Raw genomic sequence first — 27,070 nt, 5'->3', positions numbered from 1 at the left:
TCTTTAACAATTTTCTACTTAACCTAAGTTAGCCTCAGCACAATTTAACTTCATAAGTTGCTTAAGAGAAAAGCCGAACAGAACTACTTTCTAATTGAAATAGTGATCTTATTTTAAAAGTTGCTTAGCATATTCTGTATTTCAACCCTAATGATTGGATTTTACTCCTTTAATCAAGATAGTATATTAAAAGAATGACTAAGGTTTTTTTATACTAAGCAAATTATACTAGTAACTAGTTTGTAATTTGTGATTGTGCATGATTCTGATAGTGAAGAAATTTCATTATAGGTAGGTTGGAAAAGCAGAATGCATGTGCATTTGCATGTGTGGATGCAGGTAAATAAACAGTAAAACTCATTGATAACAAAGGCCATTATAATTTGAATAAGATTATATTCTCTCTAGGAGAGATAAAGGGTAATGAAAGACAATTCAGAGCTAGTTTGTTATTACTTCATCAAATACCTCAGCCTCAAGCTGATAAAACTCGCTTGTGTGGCTCCCTTGAGACGTTAACGACAACGATGCTGCCAACCATTTGTAGTGATTTCTAAAATCATTAATATCACTATTTAAATGAGTTTGTGATGGAGGGTAGAGCCAGAGGTGAAACTGCTACATGTACTTTCATAAAACCAGAAGAAGTGAGTTATGGGAGACAATAAAATGAATTGTAGTCAGCCTGGACATATGCAATGAAAAGATAATTTCCCAGTGAAACTAACAAGGGGCCTTAATGACATGTTAATTATATTACCTATAAAAACTCAGAATTAAATAGTAACTTTATTTGCTTAAATCCTATTAACCAAATTTTAAAATAAGCACTTTCTTTTGCAAATACTAATTATGTTGACTCTTTACAGATTACATTCATACTTATTGTCTTTATTGCTCCTTAATATATCAGTTCTTTGTGTGTAATCTTCCCTAACCATAGAGCCACAGATAGTTATTTCTGGAACAGATGATCTCCAGATTATGGTACAAAAGGTGATTTAGCATTTTGTTTTGGTTTAACGGAGTGTCTGTTCAATAAGAGGGTAGGTTGCATTTTGCCACAATTCATCTGGATATGATGCAAAATATCTACAAAGCTTTTAAAGTGCATAAATAAATCAATCAATAAATAAATAGTGATGGAACATCCTAGTTTCAAGCAGGTATGTAAGATTTGACATATTGTCTTGCATCTGACAGATACCACTTTGAAAATTGTTATTTTAAATTCCAAACCTTAATGTCATGGTAGCTTTTGCACCCAATTTGCTTCCTGTTGATTATTAATTGTGACTGTAACTCAATAGAACACATCCTTTTAAAGAGAGGAATTTTTGAGAAGGAGCAAAATCCTAGTTTTTTGAAAAATATGAGGGTTGTTGATGGAAAAATGAATAAGGATATCTACAAGGTAAAATATTCTTTCAGAAGAGAAATTTTTACTGATACAACTTGTTTCACTGAAAAAATTCAGTCACATGACAATAGGTAGAGCTGTTTAACTTTTTACATATTGCCTCTATGAAATAAAAGCTAATTATAAGTTAGAATACTCTAGATATCTTATAAAGCATAGACCTTATCATATAGTTACCAACACATATTTTATCATCTCATAGTTTTTATTTTATTTTTTAATTGCACATAAAAAATTAAATTACCATGGCCCTAGCAAAATCATCTGCCCTTGCATAGACTGCTCTTGGATGGAGTTGCTTGTGGATCCACAGAGGGATCTATTAAGTAGTAGCATTGACAATTTGCCTTTTTGGGTAAAATTTAACCTCACTGAGTGAACACTTGGTTATGCTGTCTCCTCTGCCTGCTTCTTGCCTTGTCATTCTTCCAGCTTCTGTGGTCGGCAGCAGCTTTTCAACTACATATATGTGAGTTCTATTCACAGATGGTCATCTCTTCTTGACAATTTTCTCAGCTGTGGTTCCCTGCCCCAGTAGGGAGTCCTTAACCTTGTTCCTATCTGTGCTTTAGTCTGATTACCTGTTGTATCCTCAGCCTGTTTATCTTGTTCTCAACCTTTAGTCTCAATAAAATACATTGTTTACCGGATTCCAGCTCTGATTTGCTGGCTCTGACAGCTGACTCACTGGGCAGCTAATACCTAGACATTACTGCACAACTTTGCAGCCCGCCTTCCCTCACCCCACACATGTTCGGTCCAGACAGGCTCCTGATTATCCTATGCTTCTCTCTAGCTTCCCACTTCAAAGAGCTAACATCAAAGTTGTCTGGTATTTGTGTCCAAGAAACTCTACCAGAGTTACCTCCACACACATTTCATGCTTTATCTATTTTTTGCGGTTCCATCATCAGAGAACACATCCGATAGTTTTCCCCATCTCTGTGGCTTCATTTATTTGCATTTATTCTTCTGCATAACATTTAATGTCTAGTTGTTTTCTCCTTGTTTTTCTCCACACTTCTCAATTGATGGTTATTTTGCTTCCTACATACTTCTGGAAATTATTTCTCCTCTACAGCCCTATTTACTATTCCCGCCATTCGGGTCCTTACCATTTCTCATTTGGATTGTTTCAGAGGCTCCTTAAAAAGCTGAGGTTCCTGGCCTCAGCTTTACTCCTTTGAATGCCATCTTCCAACCAGGTGCCAGATTAATCTTTCTAAATGGTTTACCTGACCTTATTAATATTTTTAAACATCTTTCAAAGGCTTCTTACTATTTGCAGGAAAAAAAAAATAGGAGATAGTCTTAAGTTACAGTGACCTTACAATTTATTGTTCAAATTAGGACATGTGAGTAAAAGGGAATATTATTTCTAGTTGTGTCAGTGCAAACAAAATCTGGTCCAATGGAAATATATGGCTGCTTAGGTTAAGATGCTTTCTATAGTCTGTTATCTGACTTCTGCTCCAGTCTCAACTGTTCTGATCCCAATCTCAAAATTTGCATCCAGGTTCTATATCTGCCTCTCTTATTCCACATCTCAAAGTCTTTTCATGCTGTCTCATCTGTCTGGTCTACCGCCTATCACCCATCCTTTACCTGGTTAATGCCTACTTGTTCTTTGCTACTCAGTTTAGGGGCCATCTCCTCTAGGAAGCTTTCCTTGACTCCCTCAGGGTATGGTCTCAAATTTTATATATATATATATATATATATATATATATATATATATATATATATATATATATATCTGCCAGAGCACTTATTATATTGCTGTCTAATATTTTTTGCCCATTTATTGTGCTAAACTTTAAGGAAACTTAAGGAAAGATAATTTTTTTATAAAGATACTTTTATTTTTATTTTTTTTATTTATTTAATTTTGCGGTACGTGGGCAATTTTGCGGTACACGGCCACAATGTTGTGGCCTTTCCCGTTGCGGAGCACAGGCTCCGGACACGCAGGCTCAGCAGCCATGGCACACGGGCCTAGCTGCTCTGCAGCATGTGGGATCTTCCCGGACCAGGGCACGAACCCGTGTCCCCTGCATCGGCAGGCGGACTCTCAACCACTGCGCCACCAGGGAAGCCCTATTTTTTATGTGTTATTTCTGTAAAATTAGATAAAAATTAGTAGTAATAACAGAGGTAGTAGTAGTATTTATGGATATATATGTAATACTTATTGATATAAAAAAATACCATACTTGAAGTCAGGAAACTTACAGCCTTTTGGAGAGACAGATAGATAATAAAGCAGTATATATTAATAGAGAGAATATACTAAAGAAATCAGGGAAGGCTTAAGAAAATAGGTGGAATCTGGACCTTACCTTTAGGTTGAGCAGGAATTTGGTAGGTGGAATAAGTAGAGGAAGGCATCAATCCATGCGTCCTTTACTCAAAGGATGACGAGGAACTTCACTTGACCAAATCATCAGAATCAATCGTGGTCCTCAATGAGGTTAAACTCTTCAGATTTTATTCTATGTCAATTTTCTGAAAATGAATGAATAATAATGCCCTCTCCTCCCCCAAGAGCAATTTGCTTAAAAACAAACAAAAAAACAATTTGTCAAATATTTCAATGGGAGGAAAGATTGAGTCACAAAAAACTTGTCGGAACTTGGGAATATTATATGTACTACATTTCCTGTCTTAAGAGTTAGGAAAAAGAGAGGAGCTGCAGGGAACGGATACCATTTTTTCCTATATGTCTTTTTATATCCATCATGTGCACAGAGAAACACATACACACTTAGATTCCTGCATATTAAAATCAAACTTGGCTTGTCAATATACCAGATGGAAGTTTGGTCTGCATTCACATGTCTAAGACAACTTAAAATTGCATTGTGCATATAGAATATTGAGCATATTATGTGTTTAGATATCTGATGCATGGAACGTGTTTTTGTTTTTCTCTGTTGTGATGTTTTTTGAATCAGTACAAATTATACACCACTGGCACTTTAAAACAACTATCCTAATTGCTATGTCTTTTTAATTGTAGGATTTATATACTATAAATAAATAGAGAACACGAAGTTTTATCAATTTGGTAGAAATTTGCAGAATCACGCAATAGGAAAAACACAGACTAGATTTAAAATGTGTTAAAAGAAAGAAATTCATTACCTTTTATAAAACGTTGACATTTGTGACATGTGCAACTCTTGAAATAGAAAAATAGAAAGAATAGACACAAAAGTATCTATCCAAAAATACTGCACTGGACTTTTAACATGAATTGGCACAAGTATGACATTTTATAAATATTTTTAAAAGTCTGTAAAAATATTTTTGAGGCATAAATTGTTTGGTTATCTGGCTTTTGTGAATTGAGTCTGCATCCAGATAATATGTATTTATTTCTACTTTTTATTACAGCAAAAACAATAGTTTGTGCATAGTAGATGATCACAGAAGTTTTTAAAAATTTTGTTTAGTCAATTACCTTGTTAATTACATGAAAATAAAATATTTGCCTATTTCAAATATTATGCCAGCTCTTCTGCTAGTTTCTGGAAGAACAAATATGCAGGACTCCTGGTTAATATATTGAGGGAGCAAATAATATTGTAGAAAATTAGGATATTTTTCTAAGACAAAGTAAACCAATTAATATAATGGCTTCAATAAAAATGTAGAGAGTCATCTATTTGTTTATACTATTACCAAGTAACTGGTTGCTACCATATTTGTAAGGTCATTAGATTGTATAAGTATTGTGTAAGCATATTATGTTTTAAAGATCTGGTCTCACATCATTTGTAGATTTCAGTTGTAGTATCTTTCAGATTTTTGATGGATGTTAATAAAAAAAAAATCGGTAAAAGATTTGACCAGATATTTCACCAAATAAATAATAATAATTATTTCACCAAATAATATATGGATGACAATAAGCACATGAAAAGATGCTGAGAATCATTAGTCATTAAGAGAGTGCAAATGAAAGCCACAATGAGATATCATTTCACACCTAATACAATGTCAAAAATTAAAAATAATTACTATATCAAGAGTTTTCAAAAATGTAGAGAAACTGGAACTCTTATACATGGTTGATGGAATGTAAAATTGTACAACCACTTTGGAAAACAATTTGATAGTTTGTTACAACTTTAAACATACATGTACCCTAAGATGTGGCCTTTTCACTACTAGGTATTTACCTAGAAAAATAAAAATGTATGTACATAGAAATACTTGTACACAAATATTCATAGAAGCTTTATTTCTAACTGAAAACCACTCAAATGTTTATCAGCAGTGAATGAATTTTTTAAAATGTGGTAAACCCACATAATGGACAATTATCTAGCAATAAAAAAACCAGCTATTTATATTCAAAATCAGACACATAGATCAACGGAACAAAATAGAGAGCTCGGAAATGAACCCACATTTATATGGGCAATTAATCTACAGCAAAGGAGGCAAAAATAAATTGATACAACGGGGAAAAGACAACCTCTTCAATACATGGTGTTGGGAAAACTGGAAAGCTACAGGAAGAAAAAACAACAACAACTGGACTACTCACTCATGCCATGAACAAAAATAAATTCAAAATGGATTAAAGACTAAAATGTAAGACCTGAAACCATAAAACCTCCAGAAAAAAACATAGGCAGTATGCCCTTTGACATTGGTCTTAGTATATTTTTTTGGATATGTCTCTTCAGGCAAGGGGAACAAAAGCAAAAATAAACAAATGGGACTACATCAAACTAAAAAGCTTTTGCATGGTGAAGGAAACTATCAATAAAATGAAAAAGCAACCTACTTAATGAGAGAAGGTATTTGTAAACGATATATCCAATTCGGGTTTAATATCCAAAATATATTAAAAAACTCATACAACTCATCATCAAAAACCCAAACAACCAATTAAAAAATGAGCAAAGGACCTGAATAGATACATTTTTCCAAAGAATACATACAGATGGCCAACAGGCACATGAAAAGATGCTCAACATCACTAATCATCAGGGGAATACATATCAAAACCACAGTGAGATATCATCTCATGCCTATCAGAATGGCTATTATCAAAAAGACAACAAATAAGAAGCATTGGTGAGTATGTGAAGAAAAGGGAATACTCAGACACTCTTGGTGGCAATGTAAATTGGTGCAGCCACTATGGAAAACAGTATAGAGATTTCTCAAAAAATTAAAAATAGAACTACCATGTGATCCAGCAATTCTACTCCTGGGTATTTATTCAAAGAAAATGAAAATACCAATTCAAAAAGATATATGCATTCCTGTGTTCACTGCAGCATTATTTACAATAGCCAAGATATGGAAGCAACCTAAGTGTCCACTGATAGATGAATGGATAAAGAAGATGTGGGATATATACATTGGAATATTCCTCAGCCATAAAAAAGAATGAAATTTTGCCATTTGTGACAACATGGATGAACTTGGAGGGCATTATGCTAAGTGAAATAAGTCAGACAGAGAGAGACAAATATTTTATGATTTGACTTGTATGTGGAATCTGAAAAACAAAACAAACAAAACAGAAACAGATTCATAGATACAGAGAATAGACAGGTGGTTGCCAGAGGGAAGTGGGGTTGGAGGAGGAAAGAAATAGGTGAGAGATATTAAGAGGTACAAGCTTGTAGCTGCAAAATAAATGAGTCATGGATATGAAAAGTAGTGTGGGGAATATAGTCAATAACTATGTAGTATCTTAGTACGGTGACAGACCTTAACTAGACTTATTGTGGTGATCATTTTTAAATGTATAACTATATCAAGTCACTATGCTGCGTAACAGGAACTAACATAGTGTTGTAGGTCAATTATACTTCAAAAATGAACAAACAAACTCATAGAAAAAGAGATCAGATTTGTGGTTACTAGAAGTGGTGGGAGCATGGGATGCAGAGGTGGGGAATTGGATGAAGACAGTCGGAAAAACTTCAAAAAACAAACAAAAATTTACTATTTAAATATACTACATAGGTAACTAGCAAAATAATTACGTTGAGTAAAATAAGTCATGAAAAAGAGTATGTGTTGCATAATTCCACTTATGCAAAATTCGAGAAAATGAAAACTAGACTATGGTGACAGAAGGCTTATCTGTGGTTGCTTGGGAACGGAGTGGTGGGGTTAGGAAGCAGTGGGAAGGGAGAATTTTAACGGGGCAACCTGGAGGATGATAGAAGTTTCATTATCTTGGCAGTGGTAATTGTTTCAAGGGGGTATACATATGTCAAAACTTATCAAAATATACACCTTAAATATGTGCAGTTTATTTTATGTTACTTGCAGAGGGATACGGGTCAAAGGGATTGAAGGAAAACAGCAGCCTGCCAGAGACTGGGTAATCCATGAGCTATGGTGCAAATGACCTTTCTCCCTTTTGTTGTCCTTTCACATCTGACTACAAATAGAAGAGGGTATTGGTGTATTAGTGGGAAGACAACACATTTGGGGATATAGAAAAACTCCTACTGCAAATATTAAGGCATCTGCAGACATCCCTCATTTGCAAAAGTGAAAGCCTGGCTCACAGTGAAGAAACTTCACATGATTTGCCTCATTTTCTGCTAACATTGCTTGCCTTCAAAAGACTCAGAAGTCCACTGTTTAAATAAAAAGAATGCCCAGAACTTTGTCGTAGTTGCCTGTGATCAATTTTATTTCTTATAAACAATCATTAGATAAACAAATACATATTACAGGTACAGATTTATGATTACTTAGGCAATCTGCACAAAGATAATTCTTTTGTCTGATTCACCAGAATAAAAGAATAAATTCTGTTCTGTTTGCACAATAGAATTCTGCTTTGCGTAGAGGTCACTTAATTTTAACCTTTATAATCTGACAGGATGGGTTGTTAAAACAAAGAACAATGAGGGAATTCCCTGGCAGTGCAGTGGTTAGGACTCTGCGCTTTCACTGCTGAGGGCCCCGGTTAGATCCCTGGTCAGGAAACCAGGATCCCCACTAGCCGTGTGGCATAACCAAAAAAAAAAAAAAAAAAAAAAAAACAATGAAAACATGTTACCCAAAAGTAGCTTTTAGGCCTATAGATTGCCTTAAGCCAGGTTAATGAGTTCAAATGATGTAAACATGTATTACTTGATATAAAGTTTTAGAATTTTCTCAAAGCACAGTTGTATACACTTATATACAAACTGATTGGCACGTAAGGTAACACAATCTCTTCCAATCTTATGTAATTACAAACTATGGACAACCTCCTTTTCAATAAAATCTGCTTTCCAGATTTATGCTTAAACCTTTTACTTATTTAATCAGTGATGTTGAATAGCCAAATACTTAGTTTTTACTATATGGTCTTGGTTCACTGTAGTCTCAAACTTCTTACCTGGATACTTTGGGTAACTAATACACAGAGAGCCCAAGGATAGTTAAAGCATAAGTCTGAGATTCGTAAATCTAATTTCTATCCTTTTCCTGTCACAACTGACAGTAACCTTGAAGAAATCACTTAATCTCTTTTTGTGCCTCCATCATTTCACTATAAAACTTGGATAATGATACTTATCTCACTGGATAAGAAGGAGATGCTAATGTTTGTAAAGCCCTGGAGATCTTTAGATAAAGTAAACTAGCACAGATTTGCTAACATAAATAAATCATTATTGTTATATTCCTTCCTCTAACAATTTCAAGATATATCTATAACTATAGATATGTAGATATATAAAATATATAAATGTATATATAAGTGGATCATTAAAAGTACTTCATCTATGTTACTTTATTTAAATTAGTCACTGGTAAGTGTACTAGATGTAGAAGGATTTTGGTGTAATACATATCAGTTGCTCCATTAAAATTGATAAACTTCCTTTTTACCTGCCATTCTTTACAGATGAGATTCTCATATACAATAAATACACTTTTATAGAATACACCTTAGCACCTGCCTTACATAGATCTAGGGAATCACAACTCTGAATTGTTTTTTAGTTCTTAATTTCTAGTATCTACAAATTAATGAAATATTAATTATTGAAATAAATAAGCATCTAGAACCTTTGTACTGTATGTTTTATATTTTCTCAAAATATCCATTAATTTTACTCAGGTGACTTCATCTATTTCAAAAAGGAGGGAGCAGACTGTTAGGAAAAGAACTTTAGGAGATGCAGTGATAAACTGGACAAAGTTCCCTACTCAAGGATCCTATACTTTAATAAAATACATAACTACCTCCAATACAGACCCTGAGAAGATGTGATGATCTACTACAAACTAAATATGAGGAAAGCATAGGACTGACTCATTCTGGCTGGTGTATCTGAGAATGCTTTATGACAAAGAATGAATTTAACATGGGCTTAGAAGTGTAGGTGCTTAGGATGGCATTGGGAGGAGAAAAGGGCAGGAGGTCCAAAGAAGCAATTCTTTGCAGATATGACACTTCGAACTATGGTGTCAATGGGGATGACTGGGTTCAAGAACAGCAGAAGCCAGGTAGCAGCACATAATTGTCAGACCTAAGGTGGATGCAATTACTGCAATGAGCAACAAGACTGGAACGGCCAGCAGGGGGCATTGATACATAGAATATACGATAAGGGGGAATAAACCATTAAGTTATTAGACCTAAGAAAGATGAGCAGCCAGTGAGGTCATTATTTGACTAAACATCAAAAACAATAAACAGCTGGCGAGCAGAAGACTGATGTTAGTCACCACAGTGGAAAATCATAATCCAGTTTCCTTACTTGCAATAGGTCTTCCAAGGGCTATTAGATATAAATCAGGAACTTAAGCAATACCAAGGAAGCTAAAACACCACGATGGCCCTCCATTAGAGAGGAAGAACACACAGGTCAGGTGATAAATGCATTCCTGCCCTAAGTTTGCCTCACAGTGGATCCAATGGATAAGAGCACCAACCAGTGGTCGTTTTTCCAGTCATGGGTACATAATAAGGATAAAAACATTTAGCAGCTGATAAAACTTTCACACTGGCTTCCTGTGGAGTAAGAACCAAGACTTTACTGTAGGGAAGCTGAAGAGGGTGCCTTTGAAACTGTATACACATCCTTGACTCAGAAAATCAGAAGCAATACAATTATCTCAAGTTGAATGGCAGGAATTAGTGGTATTTTCAAAGACTTAAAGGATCTAGGTGTGGTAGCCTTACCATATCACAGTTCAATTCATCAAAATACCCTCTGGGGCTTCCCTGGTGGCGCAGTGGTTGAGAGTCCGCCTGCCGATGCAGGGGACACAGGTTCGTGCCCCGGTCCGAGAAGATCCCACATGCCGCGGAGCGGCTGGGCCCGTGAGCCATGGCCGCTGAGCCTGCGCGTCCGGAGCCTGTGCTCCGCAACGGGAGAGGCCACGGCAGTGAGAGGCCCGCATACCGCAAAAACAAAAAACAAACAAAAAAACAAAAACCTTCTGGATTAGCAAATGGTAGACGACTCTGTTAAGGTAACCAAATAATAGTCCCCATCACAGCTGATATGCTGAAGATGGATTTGGTACAAGAACAAATCAACAAAGCCTCTGGCACTCATATGCAGGTATTGATCTGGTGAATGCGTTCTTTTTGTCCTTATGGAGAAAGGGGAACAGAACAATTTGTGTTCCTTTGGACTGGACAGCAATACACCTTCATTGTTTTATGCTATAGCGTGAATTATTTTCTTGCTCTTTGTCACAATATAGTCCAAAGAAAACTTGATCATCTGGATATTCTATGAAATCTCAAATTGTTCTCTTATATTGATGACACATTTTAATTATATTTGGGAAGCAGGGGATGGAAAGAACTATGACAAAGTAGGAGATATGAGCATAAGAGGATACAAAATTCATCCTACAGAGATACAGTGGACTACTTTATTAGGGAATATTGTAGATGTACAATGATCTAATATATCCCATCCAAGATAAAGAACAAGTCATTGCTCTTTGTAACTCCTATCTCTCAGAAAGATGCACAGTGCTTGGTGAGCCTTTTAGGATATTGTAGACATTAGTAACATACTTAGTGACTCAAAAGACCACTGGTATAGAGTAGGCTACAGAGCAAGAGAAAGCTCTGCACAGATTCAAGCTTTAGAACAAATGATATGTGATAAAATGAGAATACTAGATGTCATTTCTGGCAAGTCCCAAGGAAAAGGCTAAGAATGTAGCAGCAGAGAACCGTAGGTTGCTGGTCCAAGACCTTGTCCTCTGCAGCACAGGACTGTTTATCTTTCAAAATGCAGCTTTGACATGCAACTGGGCGCTTACAGAGACATATACGTGCATCTATCAAAAGAGACAGACATGTGGAGCCTCAAGAGTCTTTGAAAGAGCTAAGTAATGCTTTTTAGTAAACAGTGGCTTAGGACAGCTGGAGTTCAGAGAGGTCTGGCTCAAAATTTTAAATCTGGGAATCATGAATGAATGTATGTTTAGTATATGAAGTTCTGTGTGAAGTTAGGTGGATGAGATTGACTATAGAGGAAGTATAGAGTAGAAGAGAAGGTGACCTTGGAGATGATCTATTAATGTTTTCTCCAATCACACACTTTCCAATCACCCTCAGTAACCTAATACATAGTAACCTGTATCAGGTTACTGATTCTCAATGTGTTTTTCAAGTTTATTTGATGTAATTTTTGCTGCTGTGGATGATGATGACAAAGGCAAGTATTATGATAATCATAAAACAAACAGCAGCTAACATATATGGCATGTTTACTGTTTATAAAAGATGAGCAAGATATTTATATGTATGAGCTAAGTATTTTCATTCTATTCCCGTTTCACAAATAGAGAAACAAAATCACAATGAGGTTAAGTGTTTTTCCATGATCACATATTATAAAGTGCTTAAGTGCAGATGCAAATCCAAGCACTCACCCCCAGAAAATTTGTCATTAATCACTCTACTGTTCTAAGAGAATATACACTCTTTTTAGATATACATTAATCATTTACTAGGTAAGACAATATTCTAGGTCATAAGAAAAGTCTTCCATCCAAGTACTAACCAGGCCTGACCCTGCTTATTTTCCAAGATCAGATGAGATCGGGCGTGTTCAGGGTGGTATGACCATAGACAACTTCTTATACTTTAGTTTCCTCTTCATTGGAATGAGTATAGGAATAGTAATAATATTAGCTAAGGTTCATTGAAATCTTGCTATGTGTCATGTCCTGTTTGAAAATATATATATATATGTAATTCTTACAACAACTGTAGGAAGAAACTACAATTATTTTCTTCATCTGAAAATCCTATTTGGCAAATGAAGGAAACTGAGACAGAGCACGGTTATGTAAATTTCTCATGAACATTCATTTAGTAAGTGTAGTTGGGATTCATAATCTGATAGTCTAACTCCAGAGACTGTATTTTAATAATGAAGAAAAAAACTAAACTTTGTTTTGATAAAAGTTACTAAAATTGGGGAATTATTTTATTTTATTTTTTGGGGAATTATTTTAATGCATCGTAGCCTACCAAAATCTGCTTAATACTTTGGTTCTTCTCTAACATTTCCTATCTTAGAAAATAATATTACCATACTTCTAACTGTGTAATCCCCAAATCTGGAAATCATTTTTGTCACCTTCTGCTCCCTCTTTCTCCATAACTATCCCACCACCATATCCTATTAATTTTAACTAATTTAGAACCATGTTCTCTGCTTCTACATGGACATTCATTTAGACAAAATTACCATCATCTCCCACCTATACTACTGCAATCTATTTTTAACAGTTCATCTTATGTGTACTATTTTTCCATCTTCTAATCCCTGCCTTAGTTCCCAAAGTCAGAGTGATCTTTTAAAAATGCAAATATCATCATGGCAGATGTTATCTGACAGTAGTGTTCTGGTCCTTTACCATTAATTAGGAGAGAGAATATGCACATATATTATAGAACAACGTGAATGCAAATGTTGATGTTGCTAGAAGAAAGGAGAAATTCTGAAGGTAAGCTTGGTTGTGAGGAAGAATATTGAAATACATTTAAACTGAGTTTTACTTCCTAATTTGCCACCAACTAGCTATGTGACCCTGGACAAATCACTAAATCCCTCCAGTTTGCTCATCTCTAAAGTGTGGGCTTAAATGAGATAATTTCTTAAATACAGTATTACTCTGAAATCATCTGATTATATTTTAAAATAGAGAATAATGAAACTTTGCTTCTATAACAGAGCACAGGATTGTAACTGTATTTTACACAAATGAACAAATCATTTGATTTATGGAGATAAGCAAACCTCACATGCTTATGGGGATAGACAGACTGTCTGAATGGCAGTTTTGTTAGATGTTGAAAAGCCAAATGAATAGGCTCAAAACCAGAATAAGAAAATCTTTTCAGGACTTCCCTGGCTGTCCAGTGGTTAAGACTCTGCACTTCCACTGCAGGGGACATAAGTTCAGTCCCTCGTCAGGTAACTAAGATCCTGCATGCCATGAGGCAAGGCCAAAAAAATTTAAAAATACAAAAAATCCCCCAGCTTTTCAACTTAAATAAAACCAGAATTGAAAAAGTAGCTTAATTAAAAAAAAAAATTCCTTGAGAGATCACCACTCTCCTTTTATCCAAATTTTGTTCCTTGCTGACATTTACAAGGGTAAAGTTTCTTTTTTTTTCTTTCTTTCTCTCCTTCAAATAAATGGTGGTGACAACAACAAATATGGGTATTTTTATATGTGATTTAGAGGATGGTAGTCAATTGGATATTTGCTCCTGACCCTGTCTCCAATAAAATTAAATTGATGTCACTGACAAGTAGTAGTATTTGATGGATGTGTTTATCAAAATGGTGAGGAATTACTGTGGATGGCTCCTGGGAATGTAAGTAGAAGAGATGGGACAAAACTGAGCCGCTGAAATTGCAGCCTGGACATCAGGACAATTGCCCTAACAGTGCTTTGACCTCTTTGGGGAAATTGCAAAAGATCTATTTTTTTTTCAGTACATTCAAAACTTATATCTGACAACTGAAGTCTGAAGTTCAGACTTCTGAATTTCCCCTCATATTTTCTGCTTCTCTATTGGAAGAGAGTTATAATTCTGAAACTAATTTTCTACAAAAAACCTTGTTTTGGGCTTTGATGCTTTTAGACCTATATTTACTGTCAATTTTTTTTTGCTTGCTTACTTCTTTATGTAATTTTCCTTGACTCCATTTACTCAATTACTTATTTACTTATTCAATTCTTCAAAAAGTATGGAGAAAATATCTTCACTAGATACATTTCTATAATGTCTTAATTTGACTGTTACAACTTAGTCTATTACTGGTCTTTTTTATTTTTACATATTACTAACAGTCACTACAACCCATGTCCAAGCTATTATTATGCTCTTAATCATAATATACACAATAATGCTCCCAACCCCAAAGCAAAGATGTCCACATCTTAATCCCAGGAACCTGTGAATATTTTACCTTATATGGAAAAGGAACTTTGTAGATATGATTAAGGCTAAAGACCTCGAGTCTTGATATAGGGAGATTGTTCTGGATTATCTCATTTGCCCAATCTAATCACAGAAATCTTTAAACGCAGAGAAACTTTCTTGGCTAGGGACAGAGAGAGACAGGTCAGAGAGATGAGACATTGCTGGCTTTGAAGATGGATGAAGGTGACCGTAAGCGACAGAATGCACGCAGCCTCTAGAGGCTGGAACAGACAAGGTAACAGATTCTCCCCTAAAGTTTACAGAAAGGAATGAGCCTTGCCTTGATTTTAGCCCAGTGACACTCAGGTCAGACTTCTACCCTACAGAGCTGCAAGATGATAAATTTTTAATGTTTTAAGTTACTAAGTTTGTGGTGATTTGTTATGGCAGCCATTAGAATCTAATAGAATATTAGTTCCTCATTGAACCATTTTATCCTTTTGATATGCTATCTGTGAAGACATCCCAAAATTTTTCCATTCATTTTTCATTGACTTTTTTCCTACATATATATAATATATATATATTATATTCCTATACATAGGAGTATATATGTGATATATAAATAATATACATACATATTTTTTAGTGGCTACATATATCTAGCATTGTGTTAGATATAGGAACTGTGAAAACAAATAAGACATGTTAAAAAGCTTACAGTCAAGTATGCTATTAATAATAAAGCTCACAGTCAAGGATGTGATTAATAATAAAGCAATTTAGTGAGTATATATATATATATATATATATATATATATATACACACAACACACATATAATGCAGTTGCTACTATCAGAATTCAGAAGAAGTAATTGATTTTACACAAGGGTGAAGTGATAGAAGTGGTATAAAAGGAAGCTTCGAAGAAGTGAAATTTAAAGGCTGAGTAGTTTCCACCAGACAGAAAAGTGAGAAGATATGATTTAAATCTAAGTAGAACTAGATGATATATGCAAGAGAGGTATACAGCTGGGTATAATTGCTAAAATAAAACTTGTTGCTTAGCTTTTTTATTTCTATTAGAATGCAACTTGCTTATTAGAATGCATACTAGTATGAGAAAAGTTTTGTTTACTACTGCATCCCCAGCACCTAGGATAGTGCTAGCACATTGTTGGCATACAAACAAGGTTGAAAACCCTATGTTGTATGAGCGAATGCCTTTCTTCTTTAAAGTGATTTAAAGAAATTTATTTAAATACAGAAATATTTTATATGTAGCTTAACAGATTTGAAAAATACACTTAGATTTGCATTCCACAGTAACTTGAGGATACTATAGAGTCCAATGTGACAAACTTTGCTAATACCTGGTACATAGGAAATAAAACTTGAAAAATTTGAAAACTTATATACCAGTAGATATGATAGTAAAGACATTTCATGGTCCCTACTGTCATGTCTTAGTATATGCCAACTTTATTTCAATTTTTTACATATTGATTTCATCTTTAAATAATGTCTATTTTCAACAGTACAAACAATACAGAATGAAATTTTTTTCCAAGACTGTGGTATCTATCACCAAGTTTAATACACTTAAAATTTTTCAAAGCATCTGATTTTAGATGATCTAAAATGTGAAGGTACACTCTGCAACCAATCCAACTTTATTATAAGTAGGAACAGATGTTCAGCAATATAAATTGATGAACTCTACTTTTTATTACATTGATTAAGTATTTTAAACCTTTTAATAGATAATTAATTTTAAAATATTCTTTAATTTTAGTTTATTGTAAAAATGTGTATTTGTCTAAATTTATCCTTTGCATTGAATATTTTAAAAGATTTTTCTAAGCTTATTTCTTTATTTAAATAAAAGAAAAAATTCAAGCATCATTTCATGTTCAAAAGAGTTTATTTCTTATAGCTCGTATGTTATTTCAGCTTTTGTTCACAACTGAACAATATCAGGGACAGAAACCAAACCATCCAAAGGCAATTTTTCTAAAATTTCCATTTCAGTTGGAGAACAAAAATGTCAAAGGATATGATTTTAGGAAATCAGCAATACTCTGCTTTTAAACACTAGAATCTGTGTAAGGGGATACGGATCTTCTCACTTAAGGTGGTTTTCATTGAAGTTACTAGCTCAAGGTGTAGCTGGAGTTATTAAGGTGTTTTGGATACACTGAGTTGATGGGGCATTTTATTTTGGTATGTAGAATAATGAATTTTATGAAGAGGAGAAAAAGCTCAGTCTTCTAATTAGGGGGCAGATTATTACTTGCTTATGAATGAGTTATAAAAAGAAAGAAAGAAATATAAAGATATTTGTATTCTCAAAAAAATAAAACAGCCCTCTTTTCTTTTCTATAGAAACAGAAGGCCTGAGTGCAAGATGGTTATAAGATATATTTAGTCTTTTTTTTTTTTTTTTTTTTTTTGGTAGCACCAATAACGACTAAAGCTGAGACTGAGGTGTATGGTTGGTCTAAAAGATAAATAATTGAGTCCTTGATGCCAGAAGCTTGACATTTGAAGACCAACTGCCCAACTGATAAAAAAAAACGTTATTAACTACATACTAATATAAAGGAACAAACTTATAAAGGATATTTTTAATCCTGCCTAATTTTATTGTAATGAATCAGTTCTTTTAAAAGTTATTTAAGCCAGAGAAAGACAAATATCATATGATATCACTTATATGTGGAATCTGAAAAAATGATACAAATGAATTTATTTACAAAACAGAAAGAGACTCACAGACATAGAAAACAAACTTATGGTTACCAAAGAGGAAAGGGTGGTGGGGGGAGGGATAAATTAGGAGGTTGGGATTAACATATACACACTACTATGTATAAAATAGGTAACCAACAAGGGCCTACTGTGTAGCAGAAAGAACTATACTCAGTATTTTGTAATAATCTATAAGGTAAAATAATCTGAAAAGGAATATATATAAACATGTATATGTGTGTATGTGTATATATATATATATATATATATATATAGCTGAATCACTGTGCTGTACACCTGAAACTAACACAATATTGTAAATCAACTGTACTTCAATAAAAATAATTAAATTAAATTAAAAAAATTATCTAAACATGTAGATTTGCATTTAAGTCTATGTGATTGGAACCTGACCAGAGTGACTTAAACAAGTAACCAATTTGATGGTAATAAGTTCCCCAAATCAGCTGATATTGTGCTTCTAGTGTTGAAAGATCTACGCATATTTCTTACTGGTCTGCTATTTTTTTTTACAGTTTTTAAAAACTATTTTTCCCAGTGTTACTGAGAAATAATTGACATATATCTCTATTTAATTTTAAGGTGTACAGCATGATGGCTTGGTTGATTGACATGTATTGTGAAATAATTACCACAATAGGTTCAGCTCACTTCCATCATCTCCTATAAGTACAGTAAAAAGAAAAGAGAGAAGAAAAGGAAAAAGAAAAATCTTGTGATGAGAACTCTTTAAGATTCACTGTTAACTCTTGTATACCGTACAGCAGTGTTAACTACGGTCATCATGTTGTATGTTAGAGCCCTAGTACTTCTTTATCTTATAACTGGAAGTCTGTACCTTTTGACCACTTTCCTCCAATTCTCCCTGCCCGTGATCCGCTAACTTTAATACATGGCTATCATCTTAATGCTTACAGCAAGAGGTTTACCGAAGCTCTGGGCACTATGTCCATGTTTTATATTAAAAAAAAAATGGGGGTTTGAGCAAACGGGTAAAACTCATGTCTCTTGAATCTCTGAACTTTTTATCAGGATAGAAAGCAGTGGATTTTTATAGTTCTAAGGATGTCTGGGGAGACAGTGTCTATAATCATGTGTGTTGCTATCCTCTCAAAATTGGGATTCTGCTGGCAAGAAAAAGTAGGTATCAGACAAGCAATTAGCAGCATCTCCTATTTTGTCTTTAAAGTTTTGATGGTCTAATGTTGCTTATCAAATTATTGTAATTAATAATATATTTAGCAAAAATAATCAGCATGACCTGAATAAACAGCATGATTAAATCTCTGGAGAAAAAGACTATACATCATAGTTTGGACTACAGTACTATCAGGATGATCTGGTGTCTATAAATCATTATTACAGTTTTATTTTTTAAGGCAATTAAGAATGATCTTAAAAAGAACTCTTCTAGCTCCATCCACCTCACTACAAATAACTCAATTTCGTTTCTTTTTATGGCTGAGTAATATTCCATTGTATATATGTGCCACATCTTCTTTATCGATTCATCTGTCGATGGACACTTAGGTTGCTTCCATGTCCTGGCTATTGGAAATAGAGCTGCAGTGCACATTGTGGTACATGACACTTCTTGAATTTTGATTTTCTCAGGGTATACGCCCAGTAGTGGGATTGCTGGGTGGATGGACCTCGAGTCTGTCATACAGAGTGAAGTAAGTCAGAAAGAGAAAAACAAATACCATATGCTAACACATATATATGGAATCTTAAAAAAAAAATGGTAATGAAGAACCTAGGGGCAGGACAGGAATAAAGACACAGACGTGGAGAATGGACTTGACGACATGGGGAGGGGGATGGGTAAGCTGGGACGAAGTGAGAGAGTGGCATGGACTTATATATACTACCAAATGTAAAATAGCTAGTGGGAAGCAGCTGCATAGCACAGGGAGATCAGTTTGGTGCTTTGTGACCACCTAGAGGGGTGGGATAGGGAGGGTGGGAGGGATACGCAAGAGGGAGGAGTTGTGGGATATATGCATATGTATAGCTGATTCACTTTGTTATAAATCAGAAACTAACACACCATTGTAAAGCGATTATACTCCAATAAAGACGTTGAAAAAAACAAACAAACAAAAAGAACTCTTCTAATAATTAAAATGTTTACTGTACCATTCTTTTGGCCAATCAGATACATGAAAGACAATAGCTATGGGTTCTGGGAGGAGAGAGGCAACATTTTCATTAGCATGAATATGATTGCTTGTCTAGAACACTTAAGAGAATCAACTGACACATGCTAATGGAGTAATAGAGTGAGATCAAAATTTTTAAATTCAGTAGTTTTTCTATATATCAAAATAATTGGAAAGAAAGTATAAAGGGGAAAGCTGTGTGCAATAAAAATGTAAACTAAGTAGGAAAATAATAAATCACCTTAACAAGAATTAATGAGAAGTTAATGAAGGCATACGCTTCAGTTTATTTAGAGGTATATGAGAAGTCCTGGAAAATGGAGCAAGGTACTTTGTTGTTCTTAAAATGGAGGACTGGATGTTTATAAACATGTTGATGCTTCCAGAATTATATCATATATGTCATATAATTTCAAAATACACCATGTATATTGAAAATTTATCTGTTAAGTACGATGTTAAAAGAGCTACGGTCATTCTGAAAACAGAGAAATAAGTATAGCCATCCAGGATATAATAGTCTTTTATAATGCACTGTATAAAAACATAGCTATAATAAATTGCCATTTACATGGACCTAATACATAACTTATTATGTGATAAGTAAAGCGTCAAGAATCAAAGGGTAAATATCTCTTGACTTATGAAAAACTGTATTAAAAATCTAGGATGCCATTATTATGAAAGTGTTAAATTGACATTAAAATTTTAAACTTTATATCCAGAAATTCATAACCAAAGTTTAGATTTAGCATCATAAAATTATGATGTTAAAGCAGTCACAGGGAAAAATTTCCAATATGTTTAAGTTTTTTGAGGCTATAAGGAGAAATCATTGACAAAGCTTTATTAAATGTACCCTTATTATAAAATTATTTCTGAAAAAATGTATTTTGTTTATTCTTAAAATATCATACTATTTAATAAATACAACTGTGAATTATTAATTTTTTATATTTTTATTCATTTGTTACAGATATCTTTTTGACTGTTTATGTCATACAATTAGTTTAATTGAAATGATAAGGGTGAAGGAGATGGGGAATTTGATATTTCACTAAGGCAGTTTGAATTTGAGTGAGGAAGGCATATATGCAAATAACTGTAGCGATTAATAGAGAATTATGTAAGTAATAAAATTAAAATATTTGTGGTGGAGAATGAGTAATCAATAACTAACTTTATTTTCATATTTTTCTCTCTTACCCAGAAGTAGCCATCATTATTTTCAGAGCAGATGCTAATTTCATTTATTTACTAAAACCCCCTGTGTATATAATAGATTTGAGGTTCTGTATTATATACTATAAAATCAGTGAATCCAAATAAAAATAAATTCACTCAATTCTGTAATTCCTGAATTAAGAAATTAAAAAATCAAAATAAAATTAGAGAAACGTGCAGGGCAGAATTGGAACTCCAAATGAAGAATAAAGTTGTGACTTTCACAACTCAAATATGCATGTAGATTTAATTAATTTAATCAGGATCAATAGTAAAATGGGATGAAGCAAACAAAAATCGCCTCATTACCCAGTTTTTTTTAAATTTAAAATATGTGGTTGCTGCTGAATTTCTTTTGGTTTTGTTTGGTTTAGAGTCACTTAAATTTCCTGGGCAATTCCTTCCATTTTCAATTTTATAGCCTCAGATTAAAATTAATTACTTGGGTAACTTAATTCTGTCATTTAAAGTGTATCTTTTATAACTCTTTATTAATACTATTATTTAATTAAAATGTTTAATAGAAATTGATTTTCCAAAGTTTGTGTATGTTTGTTTTGGTTTTGGTGGTTTTGACAGTAAGGGCAAAGAAATGCTATTAAGATAGGACATTTCATAATTCAGTAAAATAAAAGCCGATTATATTTATTTAAATCATATATTGTTCAATTTACCATTTATATAATTATGTCTTGTTACACACACACACATAGAGGGGAAATTAGTTGTTTGGGGACTTTAACGATCTTTACCTCATTAATTTAGGGCCTGCTAGTAAGGGTAGTAGAGCAGCAACTTGGATGGCATAAAACTAGCCAAATCAAGGAATATTAATGCTCAGAGTTTAGTAAAATTTTCAAGAAAAAAAAAAGGAAATTTTGGCAACAGTACATAATCCACAAAGATTTTTTTTCGTAATAGAAATGTTCCCATTTAAAGTGATTGATATCTATATATGATAATTGCTTTTGAGAGCAAGGACTCTCTTATTCACTATTATATTCCTAGGATGTAGTGGTGTAAGTGCCTAGAAAATGACTAGTGCTCAAGAACATATGAATGGGGACGTCCCTGGTGGCACAGTGGTTAAGAATCTGCCTGCCAATTCAGGGAACAGTGGTTCGAGCCCTAGTCTGGGAAGATCCTATATGCCTCGGAGCAACTAAGGCCATGAGCCACAACTACTGAGCCTGCGCTCTAGAGCCCAGGAGCCACAATTACTGAGCCTACATGCCTAGAGCCTGTGCTCTGCAACAAGAGAAGCCACGCAATAAGAAGTCCGCGCACTGCAAGGAAGAGTAGCCCCTGCCTGCCGCAACTAGAAAAAGCCCGCGCAGCAATGAAGACCAAATGCGACCAAAAATAAATAAATTTAAAAAAATAGTTAACTAAAAAAAAGAAACAGAGCTAAAACCAATCCTTTAAAAAAAAACATATGAATGATTGAGTAAATAAATGAAAGATACAAATGTATAACTCAATTTAGTCAATGGATTAGAGAAATGGAAGAAATTGATACCTTAATACATTAAATAAATTGATAACTTTTTAATGTGTCTGAAAGTTCTAAGCAGTATCAACCCGCTTTAAAATGCCAGCCAATATTATTTCTTTAAAGAACAGAGCCTTAACAAATGCTGCAAGAGATAATCACTGAGATATAACTTCCTTTAGTTAATAAAGGAGCATATAGTTAACACAGAGCAGAAAACTGGGTAGTGGGCCAAAGAAAAATGTGTTAATGTGTCTGTGATTTGAGTTCCCATTTGTTATGTAGGTGATTGTGTGCCCTTCTACTGGAGCTCTTTTCTTCCCTTCCACAAAACATAAACTATTTAATTCTGATTTTTAAAGAGCAAAATAATTTACTATATTGAAACAGCCCATTCATCATATAAAGCATTTGATTCTGTCACCTCAAGTGCTTGTTAAATCACTTCCAGCTGCTACAATCAAGGGCCAGGTACTTCTAAGGTCTGGCACTTTCTGAGCTCTATTACACCTTTAAGTATGATTCTTCAATCCAATTCTAGCCTTCATAATAATCAAGTGCCCACTCCAGTTAACTTCAAAGCAACTGGGAACTTGGAATTCTCCATATGTGTCTGTATCTGATTTTCAATCAGACCTCTTCACCCAAAACCTGAAAGGTTCTGAATATCTATGAAGTAGTATAGTAACATTTTCACTTAAAGCAGTGTCAAGAGCAGCATCATTGCAATAAAACTTTGTCAAGGAAATTATGCTATAAAAGGGATACCTCTCGAAACCAACAAAGAAGTAGGTTAGCGATAGAACTGAGAAGTAATGTATTTCACGATTGTACCTACATGAATCCGTTGATTGAATAATTTAGCATCAAGGTGGAATTCAGTGACATTTAAATTACAAAAAAGGAATTCCATGTTTAAGAATCTATAATGAAGAAAGTTTACACATTATCTTTATCTAGACATAATGTTTGATTTTTTTCAACAAATATTTATTAAGCCTCTAGTGGGAGTATTGGTGATGTATACAAGTATAAATTCAATGTAATTCAAACATATCATAAAGGTAACAAAATAGAATTCAATGATCTCTAAATGTGTAGTTCATGTATTCACTTCATTTTTTATTAAAAAAATTATAATATCTTTACTGAGATATAATTCACATACCCTAAAATTCATCCTATTCAATTGTAAAATTCAGTGGTTTTTAGCATAGTCACCGAGTTATGCAACCATCACTACTATTTAATTTCAGAACATTTTCATCATCCCAAAAGAAAACGCTTAGTCCTTAGCAGTTAAATTTGTAGTACAGAGAGTTCTTGTGTACCCACACTCAGTATACCCACATTATTACTAACTAATGTTTATATGTTAGTTAATTTCCTTAATTTTTACCTAATTTCTTTTTTCAATTCCAGGATCCCATCCAGAATACATTATTTTTAGTTATCATGTTTCCTTAGTCTCCTCTTAGTTATGACAGTTTCTCAGACTTTTCTGTTTTTGATGACCTTGGTCAATAATTTCCCTATCTTGTAATGTCTTTATCTGGTTTTAATATTAGGGTAATATTGACCTTATTATTTTTGTATATTTCTTTGTATTATTTCTTTGGTTTCATCAGTGAAACCAACTGGGCTTAATATTATCCTTTTGGGGGAGATTTTTTTTTCTTTGGCCGTGCCTTGCAGTATACGAGATCTTAATTCCCTGACCAGGGGTTGAACCTGTGCCCCCTGCATTGGGAGCACAGATTCTTAACCACTAGACCACCAGGGAAGTCCCTGAGGAAGATTATTAATTGTTAGCTCAATTTACTTAATAGTTAATAGGGCTATTCAGGTTATGTCTATTTCTGTGCATTTTGGTACTTTGTGTATGTTAAGAAATTTATTGTCAAATTTGTGGGCATAGAGTTGCTGGTATTTTGCTTTATTATTCGTATTCATGAGATCATGTGTGATGATCCATCCTTGCTTTCTGACACTGGTAATTTGTGTCTTCTCTCTATTTTCTTGATTAGCCTGGCTAGGGTTTATTAATTTTATCAATATTTTCAATAATCAGGTTTTAGTTTGATCAATATTCTCTATTTTTGGCCTGTGTTTCAGTTTTGTTTATTTTTGCCCTAATTTTATTATTGCTTTTCTTCTTGTTTACTCTTAAATTCTCTTCTCTCTCCAGCTTGCTCAAGTAGAAACTAAGTTATTCATTGCAGATTTTTCTTTTTCTAATACATTTTCCTCTAAGCACTGCTTCCACTGCATACCACAACTTTTGATAAATTACATTCTAATTTTCATTTCATTCAAAATATGTTTTAGTTTTCTTGAGAGACTTTTTGAAACCATGGATTATCAGAAGTGTGCAAATTAATTTCCAAATATTTGGGTGATTTTCTAGCTATCTTTCAGGTATTGTTTTCTAGTTTAATTCCATTGTCATCTGATAACATACTTTGTTATAATTTCAACCAGTGGGCTTCATAGCCAACGTGTCATCTCTTTCGGTGAATGTTCTATGTGGTTTGGGAAGAATGTGTACTCTGCTCTTGTTGGTTGGAGAACTCTTTAAATAACAATTATATGATGTTGATTGATAATATAGTTCAGGTCATCTATGTTCATACTGATTTTATATCTCTTTGATTTGTCAAATACTGAGAGAGGGGTATTGAGGTCTCCAACTAAAATAGTAAATTTTTCTATTTCTTCTTTTACTTTTAAGGCATTTTGATGCTCTCCTATTTGGGGCATACATGTTTAGGATTGTTATGTGTTGTTAGAAAATTGACCCCTTTACTATTATACCCTTCTTAATCTCTATTAATTTTCCCTGCTGTGGATTCTACTCTCTCTGAAATTATTATAGCTACATTGGCTTTCTTTTAATTAGTGTTGTTATAGGATGGTTCTCTCCATCCCTTTAATTTTTTAAAAAATTATTTTATTTATTTATTTATTTTTGGCTGCATCGATTCTTCATTGCTGCTCGCGGGCTTTCTCTAGTTGCTGCGAGCGAGGGCTACTCTTGGTTGCGGTGCACAGGCTTCTCATTGTGGTGGCTTCTCTTGTTGTGGAGCAGCATGGGCTCTAGGTGTGCGGGCTTCAGTAGTTGTGGCACGTGGGCTCAGTAGTTGTGGTGCATGGGCTTAGTTGCCCTGCAGCATGTGAGATCTTCCTAGACCAGGGCTCAAACCCGTGTCCCCTGCACTGGCAGGTGGATTCTTAACCACTGCGCCACCTAATTTTAACCCATAAAAGTCTTTATATTTAAAATGGGCTTCTTATATATATCATAGTTCTTTTTAATTTAGTTTAATTTAATTAATTTCAAATTTAAAGAGATTTTTGATATACTTTTCTTAGTATCTACCATGTTTATAACTGGTTTCTACTTTTTGCATTTGTTCTTTATCCCCCTCACCCTTTTTTATCGTCTCTTGTTATGATTGGGCATTTTATACGATTCCATTTTATCTCTTCTTTTAGAACATCAATTATACTTCTTTTTATAATTTCTGTAGTACTTGCTCTAGAGTTTAGGATACACATTTTTAAATAATTAAGTTTACCTTAAATTATACTTCAAATAACACTATATGGTTTCACATGGAGTGTGGTTATCCTATAACCAATTCCTTCTTCCCATCTCTTATAACATTGCTGTCAGTTTTTTACACACAAGTGATTATAATCACCCATTATATTATTATTATTCTTAATTTAAACAGAAACTTTAAATCAATTAATTGTGATAAACATAAAGAATTTAATTTTATGTTCATTTATTCCTTCTCTACAGCTTTCTCTTTCTTTTTGTAGATCCAAGTTTCTGCCTATGTCATTTTTCTTCTTTCTAAATAACTCTTTTTAACATTTTATGCAGGGCAGGTCTGCTGCTGATGAATTCCTTAGTTTATGTTTATCTGAGAAAATCTTTATTTCTCCTTCGGTTTTGAAGGGTACTTTTGCTGAATATAGAATCCTAGGTTGGATTTTTTTCTTTAAATATTTTATTTTACTCTCGGTTTATGGTTTCTGACAAAAATTCCACTGTAATTATATTCTTTTCCTCTATAAATAAGGTGGTTTTTTTCTGGCATTTTTAAAAGTATTTTTTTCTTTGTCTTTAGATTTCTGCTGTTTGAATGTAATAGGCCTAGGTGTTTTTTTTTTTCTCACATTAATTCTACTTGGTATTCTCTGAGCTAGGCCTGTGGTTTTGTGTCAGTCATGAATTTTGTAAAGTTCTCAAATATTATTACTGCAAATATTTTTTCTGCTTCATTCTTTCTTTTCCTTTTGGTACTCCAGTTACACACTTGTTGTGCATCGAAATTGTCCCACAGATATTGGATGTTCTGTTATGCTTCTGTTTTTTTAATTCTTTTTTTGTCTTTGTATTTCCACTTTGCATGTTTTTTTATTTAACTATTAAAATTCACTGATACTTTCTTCAGCTGTGTTGGATTTATTGATGTATGTCACAGGCTTTCTTCATTTCTGTTAGTGTTTTTAATTTCTAAAATTTACATTTCATTCTTTCTTAAAGTTTTCATCTCCTTGTTTACATTACTCATTTTCTTGCATGTTGTCT

Source organism: Orcinus orca, chromosome 11 (genome assembly GCF_937001465.1).
Source record: "Orcinus orca chromosome 11, mOrcOrc1.1, whole genome shotgun sequence".
NCBI lineage: Eukaryota > Metazoa > Chordata > Mammalia > Artiodactyla > Delphinidae > Orcinus > Orcinus orca.
This window is presented reverse-complemented; position numbering follows the sequence as displayed.